At 36.0% G+C, this 23,301-nt stretch overlaps 1 pseudogene; it reads left to right on the top strand.

The window, feature by feature from the left end:
• The first annotated feature begins 2,041 nt into the window (after window positions 1–2,041).
• LOC127162369 (NACHT, LRR and PYD domains-containing protein 12-like) overlaps window positions 2,042–23,301 on the top strand; it is a 29,314-nt pseudogene continuing 8,054 nt past the window's right edge.

Genomic DNA, 23,301 nt, shown 5'->3' on the forward strand with positions numbered 1-23,301 from the left:
AGAGTCTGTAGCACATCTAAAATGTGACACTGTCTTAAAAGACGAAACAGGCATGTTTGATATTGAATTTTAAAGCTGACTAAACAAACAAACAAACAAACAACTAAATGAGTATTCATACTTTTATTTCCTGTTTATATAATACAAATTTTTTGACATGCATTAATTATTTTATACATTAATCTATTTCCATGTCCCAGCGGGCCCACAATGTCATAAAACGTTGATGTTTGATTAAATTTTGTTTATGTCGGGCGATCGAAATCCAGTGTCAGTTCAACATCTAATGTCAGTGTTAATAGCTGACACAGATATTTTGATGTTTTTAGGTTGTGTTGTAAAGTAACCAAAATCCATCAAGTCAACTTCAATTTGATGTCAAATGCTGACATTTAGTCACTTCAACAAATATGCCAAATAATATATCCTGATATAGGTAAAATAGAGACAGTGATTAACATGTAAGCAAAAAAATACGACAGTAGGGGAGAGACAAATGAATTGAAATAACATTGACCAAACAAAAAAATGAATGAAAAACCAAGATACGGCCAAAATTCTGTCCACCTGCTCAATGCATTTTTCTCTGACCAAGCCTGATCAAAAGAAGCCTAGTTGGATGGAAACTTGCCCAATCTGGCAACACTGTTCCTGATTCTGTGTTTGAGTGTTGTGTGAAAACTAGGTTTGTCTGCAAGTCTGTAGTCACAGATAATAAAACGTCCACTAGATGTCAGTGTCAGACACACACTCTGAGAAGTTACAGACAAAATCAGTAAATAAACTCAGTAATACTGCAACCTAATTACTAATACACTTGTACTGCAAGACTGAAAACTGTGTCCAGATTTACAGTTTCTTCATTCCCCATCAATATTTTCACTTTGTGTATCATGAAATGTGTAGTCATTTAAATGCTAAATAGTGATGATAATTGCTGTCTGTCTTTTTATAACAGAATCAGAAAGAGCTTTATTGCTTAATGTGTTTTCAAACGTACACATTACACACAAGGAATTTATCTTGGTGTCAGGAGCTTCCCGTGCAGAAAGTACAGACATAGTGCAGACATGCGTATAAATTGGTTCCTGAAGTTCACATCATCTCCACTGTTTTGATGGTGTTCAGCTCCAGGTTGTTGTGACTGCACAGACATCCAGCTGCTTATCCTTGCTTCTGTACTAAGAAGAATGGACCTGCATGTTTGCACATTTCATCAAAGTTCGGAGATTCTGATTATTCCTCCATCTCCTCATGATGTCTCTCCTTAAGCAAATGTTTCTCATTTTGTGAGTGCATGGAGCTGCTCATTAACTGTTCAAAAGTGTCAATTATGAAAACAGGCAAAACTTTCTGATGACAGAAGTGATGATATGTAATTTGAAATAAAATGAATGATCATTTGGTGTCTGGACTATTGCTGGAACAGATATTGTCTGTAATGATTGTAATGTGAAATGTTATTTGTCAAAACAATTAAACTAGCAATATAAATTATTTCCTTCCTGAGAGTTTGTGCAGCTCAGATCTGCATCTCTCTGACACTATTTATTCATTCACAGTATTTCATATATTATACAACATGTCCCTCCTTCTATTTTTTCTTTTTTTTTTGGCCACAATTTATTTTTTTTTTGGCCACAAAAGGCCTGTAGTGCAAATGGGATGTTCTTTTTTAATGTTCTTTTTTTTGTTTTCAGATCATTTTCAACATCTCAAAGCTTCATTACACATGAACAAATTTGTGAAAATAAGTGATTTTATAGTATATCAAATAATTCTGTTATTTATCAATAATATGATTATTTCATGACTTACAAAAACAGTTTTGGATGACTTAAAACATGTTAACATTTCACTTATTAATCATCTACAAATGTATATTAATGTTTAAATGATTAGTTAACCGTTAACAAAACACTTTTGAATTCCTTATACCGGATCATGAATATAAAGTGATACCAGAAATGCAATAAAATGGTCTGTAGTCACTGTCACAACCAAACTGTGCAAAAACTATGCAGATCATGAGGTGTTTTTTACAGACGGATTTTGCAACCTTGCTGACAAAACAGAAGTAAAAGCAGATTGTTTTTCATGCCGTGTTTCCAGTTGACCGTAAGATTATTTCATTTTGAAAAACTGATCATCAGACTGTTTTTATTATTTGCTGATATTGGAATTTACATGTACATAATGGGAAACCAAGGACACTTTGAAAACTTGTCTAGTAGAGGAATATTTTGATCAAAGCAAGTCTTCTGGTGCGGAGCACAAAGGAACTTCCTTATTATCGTAAGTCAGCATAAAGTACTAACTTCATCATGAAACACTCAAGAAACATGATTAAATATGGACAATTAGGGATTACAAGATGGAAAAGTTTCACTCTGTTCTGTAATCACTTTTATATAACTTATATATAATTGATATAATGATGATTTTAAAGTAGCCTAATATTGTTACCCCATAGGTTGTGCTTTACTATGTAAGTAATGTGAAATGTATTAAGTGTATTTCAGTCAAAGATATTACTAATGCATTGCTTTTCTTAATTAATGTAAGGAGAAAATATCAACTTTATGTTCTATGTGTTATCTTGAGTCAGAAACACTTCCACATTCATTTCCTCTTGCAACTACTCAAAATGAACATGTGCTTCTAGAAACATTTTACAAAGTGCAACACAAAGTGCATTTTAGTTTGGGCTGTAACACTATTTTCTGTAGTTGGTGACACTATAAATGTGTTAATTTTCTAAGGGAAATTTCATCTGCATAAAAAAAAACATCAAGCCTTGCTTAAGTTTTTTTTTTTTCTTTTGGTATGTACATAAAGTGTGTATGACTCCGTGATCAAGCTGACATGTAACATGAAGTAAGGATTATATCTATTCTATTTGAAGGATCTATCTAATATAGCAGTGTTATAATTTATGCTGAACTTTACTTTATGTAAGCTACAGGCTTTTACCTAACCAGAAGAAACAAGACAATGGCAAAATACTAGAACAATAATATAATAAGATCCAAATAAATAAATAAATAAATAAATACAAATAATAGGCAGCTGATCTCATTTGCTTCTGCTTTCTTTTGCAACAAATAAAGGTGTTAAACAGCTAGAAAAACTTTGAAAAGTCAAGAGTCAAGTGTGCAATTAAAACATACAGTTAAATGCTAAACCCAGCATGTATGTAGAAATGGGACAGAGAAAGAAAAGGCAGGCTATTTGCACTAAATAGACACTCAGATTTTTCTGGTTTTGTTTCAGTCATCTCTGTTCTGAACTTGCACAATAATTGCACTGCAGTAAAATATCATTAATGTGGAAATATTGCGAAACCTGTAAAGAGGATGCCCTGTTTCCGCACTGGTTAGTTGTCACCACAGTTCTAAAAAAAGCTGCAAAAGTGGGTGTGGTGCACTATGGAGCCCCTTAAGGGACATGGTGGTGAAAAAAATCAGAGTGAGTGAAGAAAAATTCAGGGTGGGAGGAAAAATATTTTTCAGATTTTTTTGCGTTCTCTCGCAAAACATTTGCGTTCCCTCGCAAAACCAGTTGAGTTCGGACAAACACATCCTGTTAACTCTACAGCTTGTAGTGGTTCCTACTTTGCACGTTCGCAATTGAGCGACTCATAGAGTTTGATTCTGAACTTGGACTCAAGTAGGCTATTATATAAATACATCAAGGCATGATTTTGGGACATTCTAAAATGTAAAACACTGTAGAACCAGTAGAACACACCTTATTAATAAAGCATACAGACAAACAGAATAGCCCAGTGTCATGAATCTGGTTGGTGACCTTCGGTCCGCTCACTACCAGATGTCGCTCTCGCCCTGTCATATCACACAGACTGTTGCATTGCACCCCGGACTACTACTCCCATCATCCATTGCGCTGATTGCGCTGGCACCTGTGGCCAATTAGAAGCTCTATTTATGCCCCGGACTTCACCACTGTATTTCACCGAGTATTGTGGAGTTGTAAAGTGGAGAACTGTGTTTGTGACGTTTAGCGCTCTCCTAGTGCTAGCAGCCTTTACATAGTCGTCCCCTACTTCCTGAGTTCCCTTAGTTTAGCTTTCTCGCCTGGCCATCTCGTTTTGTCTGTCTTGCCACCTGCCTCTTGGACTTCTCGTGCGTTGTACAGATTACGCCTCTGCTTCGCCCTATGGATTATGTTTGCTGCTGATCGACCCACGCCTGCTTCACGGACTAACATACCTGTTTGTTATTGTTTCAACCTCGCCTGTTTTCACCATGTCTTTGTCTCGTCCCTTCAATAAAAGCTTGCGTTTGGATCCGCTCATCTCTCGTCTCTCGTCTCCCTCTCCACGTTATACCCAGTATATAAACGTAACCCACTAAATTGCACGTTAAGGGTATCCCCCATAGGAAAGGAAACGCTTAATTAATGGGCTAATACAGTATAAAAGGCCGAATTCAGTATACAGTTTGTTAATAAATTTCAAATGTAGGAAACCAATTGAGCCCCGAATATGAATAGAAAGCTCTAAATTGCATGTTAAGCGTTTTCCTCCCATAAAGAAAACGCAGCTTTATAAAGACATTGATAAAAAAAAAGACCAAATATGGAATTATTAAAAATACATTCTATGTACCTGCAAGCAGATGATCCCAGAATATGAGCTCATAGAAAACCGCGCTTAACTTTGGTTAATATAAGACAGCCAACATTCTATATTTCATTATAAATATGCTACAGGCAAATAATGAAGTAATCCATTAAGCCAGTGGTTCTCAAACTTTCTACAGTGGCGTACCCCCTAGAGCATTTAACATTATTCTGAGTACCCCCACCGCAGTCACCTTTTCCGTTACAATATTTGCTCCCTTAAATTGATTTACATGTGCATTTTTTACCGTTAGAGAGGTTAGAAGTTTTTCTAGCCTTATCAACTGTATGTCATGCATGTCATATTCTTAACATTTCATTAAGTGTATTAATATAATAAATAAAGCAATAAATAATGGCAAAACAAAGTGATACTTGTAGTTTCAAACTAAATTGCCAGTAGGTGGCGGCATGTCACAGTCTTAATGAGCAAGGCGTCGCCTCATTTATTCATTCCAAAAAATGCATTTTTATCAGGCTCAGATGTATAGGTTTCTAGGTAAGTACTGGTACTTCTGATTGGGCTGAGGCTGCTATTTTAGTGAGTTTGAAGAAAAATTATTTGATGGACGTATAATATGTGTCAAGAGCATTCACTCTAATTTTTGACTAAGATGGCTTTTAGCTGGTTTTGCATCTGAACTCTTCATATATACTATTTAATATTATTGAAAATGATATTGACAGTGAGTGATTAAAAGATGATTGTCAAATGTGTGGGTTACATACATGATATTGAGTTATGCAATGAACAGATAATCATTTAGCATCAATTTGGTGTATCTACATATGTAAAAGAGTTTCTGTCATTCTGTGAATGTGAGGATGTGTTCTTTGAGAAACAAAAAGTCAAAAGGCCTCTGTCTTAGGTGGGGTAAGTCAATCTGAGGAATTCTTTAACTAGTAGTTATCCTCTTAGCTTATTTGTGATTGTCATGATGTGTTAGTCTCTTTGACCATTAATATTGTTTACTTGCCTCAACTTTGACAATCCCCTTCCTGAGCTGGAATTATCAAGTGTTCTTTTGTTTTAATGCTGCAAACTGTTCAAAGCTGCTATTTAGTTAGACTGACTTCAGGCATGTGGCAAAAGCATATCTGATTTACAATTATCCATGTTGTTGGGCCTCCTTACGAAATTTAGCTTTTTTTTGTTACGACACCTTTCTGATCTGATCTTAAATTGTCTGATTCTACGATATGCACTTAATTGCAATCATGTGTCTTGCTGTCAGATGGTATAAACCTTCTACGGTGTTACATTACTGTACATATTCTACACAAAAAAAAATTTAACTGTTTTTATATTGGAGATACTCTAGAGAGAAAATGTATCTAAAATACATGTATTTCATACTAAGTATACTACAAATATATTTACATCTTATACTTAATACAAATACCCTGCAATTGTACTTTTAGTATACTAAACTGGTATAGTTAAAGTCTGCTAAATTGGAACAACTAAATTTTTACTTAATGCACTTTAATTGTGAAGAAGTAGTGTTGAAGTCCAACTAAAGATATACTTAAATATGTCTGATTATGCTAAAGTGGAACTGTTGCAAGTATACTTTAGATACACTTTAAATATCGGTCTTTGAAATGCACAATATTTAAAGATCATTAAATTCTCAACAACAGTGACATTAGAACATATTTAGGCTCAGTATTAAGAAATGTGCATTGTGCACAAGTAGTACACCAAATAAAGTTTAATTACAATTTTTATATCAGTAAATCTTGAGCGGTATGTCACTTTATGTAGTATTTAAAATATATTAATTTTTTACTAGGGTCATTTTATTTAGCTGAAAACTGTCTAATATTAAAAAAAAAAAAAAGGAAATACATTTTTCTTGACTTATGCAAAAAAGAAAAAAAGTTAAATGTGTGTAATTTAAGATTTGAATTCATTCAAATTAATTGACATTATTGTCACTACAGCATATATATAAGTGTGAAAGGATGCAATTGTTGTAACAGGAAAAAAAAACAGCATTACTGCACAGTATGTATGTAATGCACAACATTCTCATAATGCATTTTATGGAATGAATTTTGTGCCAATATTTATCAAACAAATCCAGCATTTTGCAAATAAACATGATCTGATTTGCAAAGAAAAAATATGACTTTCAAACAAACGCAAAGTTATTCGCAAATACAAAACTCTATTTGGGAGAAAATCCAGTGGTATGGACAAATATATGTATTGTGTATTACAACTGTGAGACTCAGTTGCCTTTTTCTGAGGAAACTTGGCTTGCTTTTCTCACAAATGTGTGCAGGCAGATTTTTTCACAAATGCAATTGAGCAACTTCCTGTCCCAAAAACAGCAGATGGTGCTGTTGGTCAATTTACACTAGTCTTCTGAGACACAAAATAGATCCAAATGCAAGCTTTATTGTACAGATCATAGTCAAACAGGCAGGGTCGATTACCAAACAAACAGTGATGCCCAGGGCAAGACAAAAGCGTAATCCAAAAAAACAGGCAAAATGGTCAAAATACCAGAGAGCAGTCCAAAGCAGCAAATGAAACAAGGCAATGGAACTTAACAGAAACAATGAAACAAGGCAATGGAAAACAACAAAAGGCAATGAAACAGGGAAAATTCTTGGTAGAGTCCGCACAGGCAAAACAACACTTCGCAGAGGCCTGTTTGGCATGGCCCTCCTTAAATGGCTGCCAAACAGGCGTGGCGTGGCGTTATAATACTATAATGTCGGTGAAATTCACAATAAGTGCTGTAAAGTTGTTAACATGATTGATTAGTTCAAGAATCAGTAGACATGGCTAAACATTTAACTATGTAGTCTCTCCATAACAACTGATCCATTCTCTGTACTTTTTATCCTCTGTTGGATAAAGGGGTATAATAACAATCTATCATGTCACAATATATTGCAATACAAAAATGCAAATTTAAAGACATAGCCTACATTTGAGAGAAATACAGTATAAAGTATAAAACTACACATAGACAAGCTAGTAGGCTAATCTAATTATACAAATAGGCTACAATAATTAAACTAGTTTAAGTTCAGGTGAGCTTTATTGTGATTCAGCTATGTAAATGTACCAAAATATAATATAAATAAATAAATACCATGGTATTTGTAGTAGAGCTGCCATTATAGAAATGGTAATCTGCAAAAAAAAAAAAAGGTTACCAAACTTTTACTATAGTAAAACCAACTTTAATTTTCAGAAGGGATATCATAGTTTATTATTATATTTATGTCTACATATGGAATAGTTACATACACGCCTTGTACCACATTTACAGTGGTCTGTAAAGAGATATTTGATGTATGTATATATTCATTAATCAAGCCTTGTGCAACGTAAAGGGCATATATGTATGTATATCTTAGTTAGATTGGGTTCAAAACATAACAGACACAGAGTTTAATTGGTATGAAACCGAATGACTAATGAATGTCAAACATCAAACTAACTTTACAGCAGAAGCATGGACTGACAAGAGTGATGAAAGGCTATGATAGAAAGCATATGCAGAAAACCCTTATATGGAGATGGTTTGGGCATGTTTTATGCAAACGACTGTGTGTACAAATACTAAATAATCAAGGCAGTTATTAGTGAATGAGACCCACTGAGTTATCAATAACGACATAATCACCATAATGGAAAATATACATGCACATGCATGGTAAGCAAGAAAAACTAAATAAAAAGCAATTTTAAAAATGTATGTTTTCTTCAAATGCAGTGCTTGCTTATCCATTTATCTATGTCAGCAGACATTCCAGGCCAGAAAAACCTTTTCGAAATGGCATCTCTGTTTTTTTTCTGACCTGTGTGAGCACCTGTTGGGCTGTCATGAAAATCCCTGAAAATATCATTAGCCTCCTCTGTCCCTCTCACCACTTTAGTTTTTGTGACCTTTCCAGGGCCTTTTGGGTAGTACAGTGCTCCATCTATAAAATAAATGATTCATTTATATATAACATAGATATTATCACAGAATCAGCAGTTAGACATACAATGAAATAAATATGACCCTCAAACACTAACATCTATTCTATCTACTTTTTATTTTTTAAAACCTTGCTACGTGTACTGTGTTAGGCTAATGGGTGTTCTAACGTGCATGTTAGGCTAACGTGTAAATCTCTTTGGATAAAAGCGTCCGCTAAATGATTGTAAATGTAAATTCAGAACACAATTGCTTGGCCTATTCTTAGGCTAAACCTTAAATCTTCACCAAACGTACCTTCCAGGACTTTGAAACCTTTCGTCTTATTTCATTTTTTTGCAATGTTTATCGGATACTGCCCTATAGTTTTGTAATCTAAAATAGTTGTATACAATATTGAATCCATGTTGTACTGTTAACATTTTGCGGTTGTCTGCCGCTGATTTCTGGGGGCCTTAATTTGTCGTCACGGTACTATAATAATAATAATAATAATAATAATAATAATAATAATAATTATATATATATATATATATATATATATGTATATACATATATATATTAGAAACTAAAAATGCCATATTTTATGCAAAAAAATATATATATATATATATGAAGAGTTCAAATGCAAAACCAGCTAAATCCAATGTGTATATATATATATATATATATATATATATAATTATTATTTTTTTTTATTATTTTTTTTTTATTATTTTTTTTTTGTTATATTTAGATTTCTTATATCAATGCAGTAAGTTCATACAAGACACCACCTATAATTTTGGGGACTTTGGTGACATCTGGTGACATATGATGGTGATAAAATATCCTAAATATCAATAACCACTGATAAATATCTGGCTGTAGTACTCAATGGCTGCATAGAGGCTGAAATCTATAAACCATTGTTGTAACTAACTTAATCTCTTAAGTTTTATATTTTATCACAAGTTAGAATTATAGAATTAAAAAAAACTGTGTTGGGTGAGACTATAAAAAGATGCCAAAATATGCTTACAGACAAATCTGACAATGCTATAAGGAAAAGACAAAGTAGGAGACAGAGTATCATTTATTTCTCATTTATTTCATGACAAAAAACTCATTTATTAATAATTATTTATTTATTAAACATTTAATTTTTTAAGCAAATACGCAGATGCAGTTGACTGTAAAATAAAACATTTAGTGTCAAAACAATGCTGATACGTTGAGTAATATATTTATGACAGTGGTATGTTTCTCCAAGCTTTAAATGAATTGGAGTGCGATTAATTGGCAGGCACAATAAAAAACCATGATTTTTGAAAATGGTTAAAAACGTTATATAGTTAGGTATTTGTTTGTGCAAGTGAACTCTTCATATATGGCACTTTACAAGCTTCTTTTGTAGGCTGACAAACAGCCATTGACACGCTGAGAACATCTAGTGGATTTAAACAGCACTGCTGCCAAACATTATAATTATATTTATATCTGGACTTTAAAGAAAACAAAATGATATGTGAACGCTAATAAAAGAACCGGCTGTTTTGTTGTAAGGCAACCGTTCAAATGCGCATTCCCACGAAAGGGGTGCTTTTCACAGCAGGGGTGCCTCTGTCATGCAATAGCACACTACTATTCAGCTTCCAATCCACACTCACACTGAAATTTCAATTGGTCTTTGTCAGTCACGTGCGTTTATTATGTGTGACATCACCAAGGCGCCATTTTGAAGGTATTATTGTATTGAGCAGTGAACTGAAAGTATACAGAGCCATAAAGACCATTTAAATCATCATACATCAAACACAAGCAAACTAAGTAGATATGGGACCGAGATAATCTCAGCAGAAGTTTTAGGAACCGTAACTTATATAATTTGTCATTAACAATCAACACTGATCCATATTAACGTTACCTGACCGCAAAAAAGTTGAGTGCTGCCAGTGTTCAACCTTGTTGGAAATATGACTTGCTGTTGTTTACGCTATAAAAACGTACATTATTTACTTACACTTAACTATATGTTCTATTTTTGTCTAACACTGATTTGCATACATAATTTGCACAATTGTAATTACGTCATGTGAGTCGAAACCATTAAACTTTACCCCGTTTGTTCAACATTTTCCATACTTCATTTGGCTAATAACATTTACTGATAAGGAGACAATCAAAAACACATGTATGAAAATGTTATTATATACACTTTATTATAAATGCATCACTGTGTTAAAAATCAGCTTCAAAATGAATAACAGAAGATATGACAAGCATGAACATCAACATACTGTTTTCTTAAGTGGACAGTGAAAGTACTACAAAGAAGGTTGAATAAATTAATAATATTATTAATAATAATAATAATAAAATGATGACTTGATGCTTCTGCCAAACATTTCTGATGACCCTTTCTACATGGATTGTTGTAAGTGCTAGATGATCTGTCAAACACTTAATAGTGCTTGTAGGTAGAACACACTCTGGTACACTCTGGAATGGTTTTTCTGTGGAAATCTCAAAGCAGTCAATCATTGCTATACTGTGTCCAAAGGACTTCACAAACTATTGAGGGATCATTTTTTGCCTGTAACAGTTGTATAAAACAGTGTTTGTGCAGGCAGATCCAATCTGAGGTGCATGAAGTTAACAGAAGTATTTAAAATGAAGTGAGAATTTTCCTTATGTCTGACATGAAAAGCAGTCAGTTTTCTTCTATGTACACACAAGTTACATTCAGTTTGTGGCACAGAGTGGTGTCTTGTGAAGTCGACCATCTCCTCCAGCCTGGTGGGTCACCTCAATGTGTTTTTTTTCTTAACTGCTCCCACTTACAGTTTAGTCACACCAACCTATTTTAAAATATAGAAAAATAAAAAATGTTTTTAGTTAGGTATTCAGTTAAGTATTTAGTTAAAAATTTCAGTGACATTTCATGGTACACGATGTGTTTCTGCTCCCTAGCTAATTAGTTATGAATATTTAATTAATTAATTAACTAATTAATTAATTATTTTACCACTAAATCTCTTACTTACCTTTATGAAAATTTTGAGGGTAAACGAACATAAACGGAGATAAATAGAGAGATGGCAAATATGATGATTTTGCGTATCAGCACTGCTCTCCAGGCCATCAGACACTTCTTGGTTATTTCCACTGCATGCTGTCTAGTGTTTCTTTCAAGTGGGAGACCTAAAATATCTTTCCTCGTGGTCAGTTTTTAACCTTTTCTGTCATGCAATTTACAATCGCAGACTTTAACACAACAAAAACGTACCATTTTGAAGCAAATCAGAAAGACAATTCTGCAACTACAGAACACCTCAGTTTTGATACCTTACAAATGGCGGCGATACCCAAAACGCAGTTTGATTCTTGTGAGTGTAATGTCACCTGAGAAAGACTGATAGCGCACAATTTTCTAGGTTAACATTAGAGCGGCCATGTAAAGTTGCTACTACATACATCTTTCAAATGAAAAGCCATATCTGAGGTAGATGAATGATGAGCATTTGGATGTCCTGCATTACCACATAGACCAGCCATTAACAATCTGTCCGTCTGTAACTCACTCACTTAACCAGCCACACCAAAGCAAACAGTAGGAGAGCATAAAGAGACAGGACAACTACAATTAAATTCAAAATGACCAAATTATAAAAATATATAGTTTATAGTTTATTCATATAAAATGTAAAAAATTACAGTATAAACCACGATTCAGTTATAGACTATAACACTGTATTTTCAGTAGTTGATGATACTGTAACATTGTGATTTTTCTATTTGCTAAAAAAGCAAAGCTAAAAGCCATCAAACCCTGTTTTAGATGTTTTGCATATATTTTTAAATGAGTTTAGACTCATTTTGAAGCTCACGTGTTACTTGAATCAAGGGCTATGTCTCTTCTTTTGAAGATCTCCCCAAAATAACCAGATACGGAGCTTACACAGCTTATTCATAACCTCAGTTGCATATTCCCATCTGATACTTTAACAGTACAAGAAAATATGATTAACAAACTGTAAATGTCACATTACATTTGTTAAAATCATATATTTAAAGGTTATAGAATGATTTAGGACAATATAAGGCTGTTTAATTACTGTTTTTTGTGATTTGTTTATTGTTTGTCGCTTGTTTCTTTATCAGTGGTGGATATCAAACTGTTCAGATCCATCATGGATGAAACACAAACATCTGGAGATGAAGGTTTTTTTTCCAGGATGCAGGTACTTTGAGTAACACATTACATATCCTTTTATGTAAATAAAAAAAGAAGAAGAAGAAAATATGTTTTTTGTGTATTGTTTCCAAAGTATAACATTTATTGAAAACAATGAGAGAATAAAGGCTCCAAAAGTCATTTTCATAAAAATACATTTTAAAGTATATTATTATCTTATTATATTAAGATAAAAGGATTAAATCTGTTGTGTTTTAGTTCAGTTCATCAGAAGAGATTAGAAGCAGAGCCCAGTTGTGTGTCTATGAATCTGCCAGTAAAGTCTAACAGTCGAAATACACAGCCTGGTCTCTGGTAAAATGTTTCTGTAAAAGATATGATTTAAAGATATGATACAGAATGTGTAAGATGTTGACTCATGTCACAATGTGATTTTTTTATTTTACAGCCATGAAGTCCTCAAAACATTTAGATCAAATCTGATGAAGAAGTTTGAGTGTCTGTATGAAGGAACAGTGATGCAGGGAAACCCAACAATGCTGAATGAGATCTACACAGAGAGTGAGAGTGGAGAGATGAATGATGAGCATGAGGTGAGACAGATTGAGACACAATCCAGGAGAGCTGCAACAGAGGCCACAGCGATCAAATGCAATGACATCTTTAGACATTTACCTGGACAAGACAAACCCATCAGAACTGTGCTGACAAAGGGAGTCGCTGGCATTGGAAAAACAGTCTCTGTACAGAAGTTCATCCTGGACTGGGCTGAAGGGAAAGAGAATCAGGACATCCAGCTCATATTTCCACTTCCTTTTAGAGAAATCAACTTGATGAAGGACAAAAAACTCAGTCTGTCTGGTCTTCTTCATATCTTTTTCCCTGAAACTAAAGAAATGAAAATATCCAGTGATAAATATGAAGTGTTGTTTATCTTTGATGGTCTGGATGAGTGTCGTCTGTCTCTGGACTTTAAGAGCAAAGTGAAACTGTGTAAAATATCTGAATCAGCCTCAGTGGACGTGCTGCTGATGAACCTCATTGTGGGGAATCTGCTTCCCTCTGCTCTCGTCTGGATCACTTCCAGACCAGCAGCAGCTGATCTCATTCCCTCTGAGTGTGTCCATCGAGTGACAGAGGTACGAGGCTTCAATGAGCCACAGAAGGAGGAATACTTCAGGAGGAGAATCAGTGATCAGAGTCTGGCCAACAGGATCATCTCACACCTGAACTCATCAAGGAGCCTCTACATCATGTGTCACATCCCAGTGTTCTGCTGGATCTCAGCCACTGTTCTAGAGAAGATGTTGAGTCGAGCAGAGAGTGCAGAGATTCCCAAGACTCTCACTCAAATGTACACTCACTTCCTGATCCTTCAGACCAACATCAAACATGAGAAGGACTATGAGAAGAAAGTGAATGATGAAGACATGATTCTCAAACTGGGGAAACTGGCTTTTCAGCAGCTTGTGAAAGGCAACCTAATCTTCTATGATGAAGACCTGAGGGAGTGTGACATTGATGTGACAGAAGCATCAGTGTATTCAGGATTGTGCACTCAGATCTTCAGAGAGGAGTTGGGCTTGTATCAGGGGAAAGTCTTCTGCTTTGTTCATCTGAGCCTTCAGGAACATCTAGCAGCTCTATATGTGCACCTCTCCTTTACAATCAAGAAGAGAAATGTATTTGACCAAAACAAACAAAGTCTGTTCTCTAGAATTTTTAACCAGAAGAAATATAATTCATTATCTGAGCTGCATCAGAAAGCTGTGAATGAGGCTTTACAGAGTAAGAATGGACATCTGGATCTTTTCCTGCGTTTCTTTCTGGGTCTCTCAGTGGAGTCCAATCAGACTCTCTTACAAAAACTACTGACACAAACAGGAAGCTGCTCCTACAACAAAGAGGAAACAGTTGAGTACATCAAACAGAAGATCAGGAAGAATCGCTCTTCAGAAAAATCCATCAATCTGTTTCACTGTCTGAATGAACTGGGTGATGATTCACTGATGCAGGAGATCCAAGATTATCTGAAATCTGGAAAATAAGAGAAACCAAACTCTCCTCTTCACAGTGGTCAGCTCTGGTTTATGTGTTGCTGACATCAGAGCAGAAGATGGATGTTTTTGATCTAAAACAGTTTATTGGAAAACAACATACAACAGATGAAGTTCTTCAGTATTTGTTACCTGTGGTTAAAGAATCCAGATCAGTTCGGTAAGTAACACTGAAAAACAATCACTCCACTTTAAAAACTTGACCACATATATGTGACCACATAAACACTTTTTGCACATTGTTAATGTTCAAACAATGCATTAATTATAAAACAATTAATTAAATAATTAATTAAAATAACATAAACAGTCAATGGTAACACTTTAGTATAGGAACCAATTCTCACTATTAAATAGTTGCTTATTAGCATGCCTATTAATAACTTACTGGCTGTTTATTAGTACTTATAAAACACATATTCTGCATTACCATATTCTACATCACTAATCCTACCCAATACCTAAACCTAACAACTACCTTACTAACTATTAATAAGCAGCAAATTAAGACTTTATTGAGGCAAAAGTCAAAGTTAATGGTTTGTTAACCCTTAAACAGGCAATGTGCACCACAGGATTCATGTTCTTTAGTCTCTTGTAGGAGGCGTGAGGAAGAATTTTTCATCCAATACTGTTATCATTATCATAGTTGAGGTTGTTTGGAGTATGGGGGTCACATGACTTCATTCAAATTTTCTGTGGTTTTGTCAGTTTGACCTAAAGCCAAAATGTACATCCATGGGCTGGACATTTAGAAAATGTAGACAGTTGGCATATATTAATCAGTATAAACATTTTTTGCAATACTACTGTTAGTATCCCCCTCCGTAGAACATTGTCATGAGATGGCCAGAAAAAGAAAATTAGAGTCATATAGTTGTTGTTGTTTTTATATTTTGAAATGGGCCCCCTGACATTTGTTCCCCTTAGGGTATTCATTTTGAGTTATCAAAAATTTGACAAATATTGGTGTCATATTTGCATGTAAAACTGTTCTGGTTATTACATTTAGTTGACTACATTTTGCATTTGATCAAATAAGATCAAAATCTACTAAATCATCCTAATGATTAAATAATAGCTTAGCTTCATGAAGATATTCAGAGATAAAACAAAATGTGAAATGGCTAGTTGTTACGTGGATGCTTTAACCCTTCTTGATATCTTGCTTCTAGCAGGGAAAGCAGATATGGTGATGCAGACACGTTAGCACAACTCAGCAAAAATTGGGCAAAGTGTTTACATCAATGACGTATCATTGCGAGAAGCAGTGCTTGCTCAGGTCACTTCTAAGTATTTTGAGCTTTAACAATCAACAAAGCGAATTTTGCAGGTTCAACTTCAAGAACTTTAGTTGACCACATTTTTGTATTTGATCAAATAAGATCAAAATCTACCGAATTATCCTCAGTTGCCTCTCTCTCAAAAACTGAAGAGTCGTTGGTTGTGGTACATGAAAATAAAGGCTCTAATATTTTGAATAGTAGTTGATTTAGGAATATCTTGACAAAACCAGCTTGTAGATGCTCCTTTCTTTAGCATCCACTGAGTTTGAGACAACATCTTTGTATCATTTAATCAAGGTACTCAATGCAGGTAGTCTCTCAAATAGGCCTTTCCAGAACACATCCAAATCCACCACTCCAGATGATGAAGGTCTGAGTGCTGCTGTGCCCAGACTTGCCAAGTAAAAATTTAATTCACTTTGTGGCACATCACTGAATTGTGGAATGGCTTTGTTACACATTGTCATCCATGAATGCAGTGTTACAAGGTTCAAACACCTTGACCTCCTGAAGAAACTTTATGGCTGGTTCCCCGTCTGCCATGTACTTGATGAGTTGGTCCCCTGCATTGCTGCATGCCTAACTGTGACAAGAATTTTAGTCTTAATAGCAAATGGGAGTACACGGTTTACAAAGTACTATGCACATGCTTTATACTGAAGCTTCTTATTGGCAGTGAAGCTGACATGCAGATCTTTCAGATAACTGAATATGTTGGTGGTCACTGGACGTCCACTCTGGAAGATTCTGAGAGGCTGGAGGATGACCTTGCATTTGTCAACCATGATGATCATCTGGGCATTTAGAGATTGAGCCAGATTTGTCTCTTTAAGTGTCTCATGAACTCTTACCACCGATGGCAGTGAACATCTGGGGATGAAAAATTAGAGTCAAAATGAGCCCAAGCATACAGTGTTCACACCAATACATTACATGTAATTAAATCTGTGAAAATTAAGAAAAAAGTATACAACTAGACTGTGATATTGTTTGATCTATGATATTTTGAATTGGAAGGAAGTCTATGACAGGTCAACAAGGAATAATTTTACTTATACTTATTTAATTTTACTTAAATTTAATTACTGAAACATTAATTTAAAAACTACAGAAAGGCCATTTACTTACTTTCATTATAGTTCTTTGTTTTGTTCTTTAAACAGGTTATGTGGATGCAATCTCAACGCTCAGTCTTGTGGGAGTTTGTCATCAATTTTACAATCCTCAAGCTCTGTCCTGAGAGAGCTGGACCTGAGTAACAATGACCTGCAGGATTCTGGAGTGAAACGTATTACTGATGGACTGAAAAGTCCAAAGTGTCAGCTGGAGATACTGAGGTACATGGTTTTCAATCAAGTAAATTCAAAACTGTAACTGCAACTGTAAAGCCTATGTTGAATTTATGCAGATTGATCATAAATGCAGATGATGACAATGCAGATTGACCATAAACACAGCTAAAAGCGTTCTAATCATAAACACAGATCATAACCACAGATTAACAAAATTTACATCTACCACAGTTTTATCATAGGTAGAATGCAAAATGTTTCAATACAAGCATTTCAGTCAAATGTAATTTATGCAATATTTCGAACCTTTAACCCATGGGAGAAAATCAACCCACTGCAACAGTTTAAAATCAGCCCAGTTCAGTGGAAAAAATGTGGATTTGGCAACCCTACATCCAACATGAGCTGCATCCAAAGTGATTTAAATACTTTTAAATACTGCATATTGATAGCGACTCCCTGATGCTCACAAATTATCATCAATATTAAAATGTTTGCGGGAGCAGGATTAAGAAAACAGTTCCCATGCGAGGGTTTTATGCAAAAACGCACACAATGAATAATGCCTGTAGAAAGCAAAAGCTGGACACATTTTTTTAAGGCCAAAAAGATGTCCGCTAAAAAAAAACGGTATTATGGTCACCCTAATTCAGGGTTTATGTTACATGTGTATACAAACAAGCAGCTCCTGAAGACAAAAAACTCATGACATACATTGCAGGTGCACTTTTAAACTTATGGTGATCCGTTAATGACGTCATAGACTGTCTTCACCCAATAGACCTGTTGTGTTTAGACACATGATTCAGACACCAGGGGGTTGTTCCAGAAAGCAGGTTATGTGACATACCGTTTAAGGGTAAGTAAGCGGATAACCTCAACTTTCGGTTCCAAAAATGGAGGTAACTTTCAGGGTATGTAAGTAGCCATGGCAACTTGCTCTCTGAAGATAACCTGCTCCGGAGTAGGTCATGTTTCAGGGTTAGCTTATTTCAGAGCAATCAGCGCATATGTGACCTACTGATGAGACTCAAGTGGGCATGACAGATTGCGCACAATAATGTTCTATATATGTATATATATATATATATATATATATATTTTTATAATAAAAAATACATATCTGATATATAATTAGCATCGAACAAACAATATAAATCTTATTCTCAAGGATTAGAGATTAAACGCAAAAAAACAGATTGCACAACCACCAATTAGGTGGTGATATGCACATAGCATCAATCCCAGATGTATTGTCTTGTTTCTCTCCACAGGGAACCATGATTACAGTTGAAACCTCCTTTAGTACATGTAAATCTTTCACTGAATCTGAATTATGAATCACTGTTAATCAATTAACATTTCTGATCCACATTAAACCTTTCATACAACCATGATCTGTAGGTTGAGACAATATGTGCTCTGAGCAATGGTCATTTAAAACCAGTTAAAACCCAATTTTTCCCAGTTTATTATTCTAAATTGTATCATAAGTTAAGGAAACTGATGGGTACATAAAATATTGGGTAAATTGTCCAGGTTTGGTGTTGTCAGGATGACGCTCTGTTTCTGTTCTGGGACTCTTGTTTATCTTCTCATCCTGTTGTATCTGAGTTCTAATTTCCTGTGTTTATTTTCTGTCTTTTATCTTGTTGGTTCCTAAGTATGTTTTCATTTGTTTTAATAATTGCTGATTAGTTTGTCTCCTATGTCTAGTCTAATTCTTTGTTATCTTGTATACTTATACTCCTTGGTTTCTTCAGATCATGGTGCATGTTTGTTAGCTGTTTTGTTGTCATTATATTTTTCTTTGTCTTTGGACCCTTTTGGACTTTGTTAAAAGGGTCATCGGATGCCCAAGTTGATATCATTCTTTAGGGTCTTAATGAAAAAATCAATAACATGCTCTTGTTAAAAATTCTCAATGATATTGTAAAAACACCCTTTTTACCTTGTCAAAATTAACTCTGCAGAAATCATCCTGTTCTGGTTTAAATGCATAGATGTTGCTTTAAATGTTAATGAGCTCTGCTGGCCACGTCCCCCTCTCTTCTCTCTGTGAACAGTGACGAGCCTGTTTACTTTAGCCGCATTTAGCTGTGTTTAGCCACAAAACTCGCTAACTAGCACGTTGTTAGGAAAGGCGATTGCAAAGATTCATAAAAAAACCCTTCCCTTATACTCACGTTTGCTGTACGTAAAGCAGGATCATGAATGGTTCGCGTGAACATAGACCAGGGCTCACCAGACCTGGTCCTGGAGGGCTGGTGTCCCTGCAGTGTTTAGCTCCAACCCTAATCAAACACACTTGAACCAGCTAATTAAGGTCTTACTAGGTACACTTGAAACTTCCAGGCAGGTGTGTTGAGGGAAGTTGGAGGTAAACTCTGCAGGACACCGGCCTTCCAGGAACAAATTTGGTGACCCCTAACATAGATGGTTATATGTATATCAGAAGGCGCATTCCCTTCACAAACAAAAGTAATCCATTGCATCTTCAGCGCCTCAGATCACAGGAGTAAATGACGACCACTATGTTCATTATTACATCCAACAACAGAACAGCTCAATCGCTTAGGAGCCATTCTTGTTTACGTTCCTGTTCCAGTATCAAAACAATGGCGATCGGACTGTTACTGCTCATTCAAGGCAGGTCTAAGATAAGACGGCCGTGTCAATCAACTATCGTGGGAGTGGCCTCTGTCGATGTGTCATCACACAGACAAAATATTAAGAATGGCTTGATTTGAAAAAGGATAGATTATTTTTACAGATTAAAGGGGTCATTGGATGCCCATTTTCCACAAGTTTATATAATTCTTTAGGGTCTTAATGAAAAGTGTCTAATATACTTTAATTAAAAATTCTCAATGGTTTTGTAAAACAACACCCTTTTTACCTTGCCAAAATCAGCTCTGCAAAAATCATCTCATTCTAAGGGGTTGTTCCTTTAAATGCAAATGAGCTCTGCTCACCCCGCCCCTCTCTTCTCTCTGTGGAAAGACGATCTTGTTTACATTAGCCGCATTTAGCTGCTGAACTTCCTAACTACCACGTAACTACCACGTTATAAGGAAAGGCGATTGCAAAGATTCATAAAAAAATGCTTATACTCACTTCTGCTGTAAGTGAAGCTGGATCATGAATGATTCACACGAACATAGACGGATATATATAGATCAGGAGGCGCATTCCATTCACAAACAAACGTAATCTACTGCATCTTAAGCAGCTCAGATGTCGGGAGTAAATGACGACCACTATGTTCATTATTACATCCAGCAACAATCGGAGATATTCTTGTCTAACTTACATCCCTGTTCTGGCATCAAAACATGGAAAGTTACTGGACTGTGACAGCTGGTCTAAGGTAAGAGCTCATGTCAATCAACTATTGTGGGAATGGCCTCTGTCGGTGTGATGGCACACCGACAGGCATCAGAGAACGGCTCGATTTGAAAAGGGGATATTATTTTTACAGATTAATTAAAAACCACTGCATGGATTTTTATCATTATAGGGTAGATTTGCACATACACTGCCAACATACGTTAATGTTCAAACAACATGAAAAAGTGAACTTTGACCCCTTTAAATAAAAACCACTGGGTGACTTTTATCATTATAGGGTGGTTGTGTACACACACTTACGTTTAAACATGTAAAAGTAAACTTTGCGTCCAATGACCCCTTTAAGTTAAATTAATATAAACTTGCTGTAATTGGATCCACTCTTCTATCTCTGCATTGCTGTAACAGGTGTTTTATGAAGAATTGATTTACTGAAACATACATGTAAAATCTAAAGGTAGGCCTTTTACTTGTTTTCATTATAGTTGTTTGTTTTGTTCTCTACACAGTCTATGTGGATGTAATCTCACTGCTCAGTCCTGTGAAAGTCTGTCTTCAGTTTTACAATTCTCAAACTCAAACATCCTGAGAGAGCTGGACCTGAGTGACAATGACCTGCAGGATTCTGGAGTGAAGCTTCTTTCTGATGGACTGAAGAGTCCAAATTGTCAGCTGGAGATTCTGAGGTAAATGAGGCAATAAAATAAATAAGCAAAGTGTGTTTATCAAATTGTAAAGCTTGTGATGTAATTTGATACAATTATACAGTGCGGCACTATGTTTATGTTAATGCAGAAACTTCGTGATCCATTGTTTTCAATGTCTTTCTGGATATGAAAATGCAACTGTACAGTATAGAAATTACAAGTATCGAGTCAAATCAAGTCGAGTCAAGTCGAGCTTTATTGTCATTCTGCTACATGTGTGGGCATATAGTAGAACGAGATGTCGTGTCTCACAGGACCACGGTGCTACATACTAGTTAAGCATAATATAAACATACAACAGTACACAAATAAGAAAAGCAGTTACAGACTTATACAACGGTTAACCATTTGACTATACATACGCTGTAAATACTATAACTATAATAAATAGTTGACTACACATACAAAACTGAGACAACAAAAACTTTACATAAGTACTGTACATGACGTTTTACAAAAGAGACATTTGTACATGAAATTGTGCAAAAGAGATATTTTGTGCATTAAATTGTGCAGAAGAGAGATTTTGGGGGAAGCAGCACATTAAACATATATAATCTGATTGAGTCTTTGTAGCAGCACGTGTTTATAGAAAGTGTCTAATGTACATAAGTGTGTTGCTACAGGCGGTTTGTATAGCCCACTCACCTGTGTGTAACACACTCAGAATTGCAATTGAAAGATTTTCAGCAGTTTTAAAGGGTTGGGGGGAGGAGGCTGAGGTTTTCATGGTTTCAGAGGGGGACAGGGACATTGGAGTTAAGGACTCCCACATCCTGGGGGAAGAAGCTGTTGAGAAATCTGACAGAGCGAGCTTTGATACTCCGGTACCTTCTACCTGATGGCAGGAGCTGGAAGAGATTGTGGGAGGGATGGGTGGGGTCCTTCACGATGCTGGAGGCCTTGCTAGAGCATCGTGCAAGGAAAATGTCCAGGATGGAGGGGAGAGGGTCACCGATGATCTTTGCAGCTGTGTTCACTGTCCGCTGTAGGGGCCTTGCGGTCAGCAGCACTGCAGTTCCCATACCAGACAGTGATGCAGCTGGTCAGCACACTCTCAATGGTGCCCCTGTAGAAAGTGGTGAGAATGGGTGGAGGGAGACTTGCCCTTTTCAGCCGGTGGAGAAAGTGGAGGCGCTGTTGGCCCTTCTTGTTGAGCGACGTGACGTTGGTGGTCCAGGTAAGATCCTCTGTAATGTGCACCCCCAGGAATTTAGTGCTGCTGACTCTCTCCACAGCTGAGCTGTCGATGGTCAGTGGGGGGTGGTCAACAGAGTTTCTTCTGAAGTCCATCACAACCTCTTTTGTCTTACCAACATTGAGGGACAGGTTGTTAGCACCACACCATTTATCCAGCTGAGCTACTTCCTCTCTGTAGTGTGTTTCATCGTTGTTGCTGATGAGGCCTACCACAGTCGTGTCATCAGCAAACTTGATGATGTGGTTGGAGCTGAACTCGGCAGTGCAGTCGTGGGTCAGCAGCGTGAAGAACAGCGGGCTGAGGACACAGCCCTGTGGGGCACCTGTGCTCAGTGTGGTAGTGCTGGAGGTGTTGCCGCCGACACGGACTGACTGGGGTCTACCAGTTAAGAAGTCCAGGATCCAATTACAGAGAGAGGTGTTTAGGCCCAGCAGGTTTAGTTTGTGGATGAGCTGCTAAGGGATTATTGTGTTGAATGCTGAGCTGAAGTCAATGAACAGCATTCTAACACAATCTTTCTGTTCCAGGTGAGAGAGAGCTAGGTGGAGAGTGCTTGATATTGCATCGTCCATGGAGCAGTTTAGACGGTATGCAAACTGGAATGGGTCCAGCGTGTTTGGGAGACTGGACTTGATGTGA

This window comes from Labeo rohita, unplaced genomic scaffold (genome assembly GCF_022985175.1).
Source record: "Labeo rohita strain BAU-BD-2019 unplaced genomic scaffold, IGBB_LRoh.1.0 scaffold_914, whole genome shotgun sequence".
In the NCBI taxonomy this organism is placed as follows: Eukaryota; Metazoa; Chordata; class Actinopteri; order Cypriniformes; family Cyprinidae; genus Labeo; species Labeo rohita.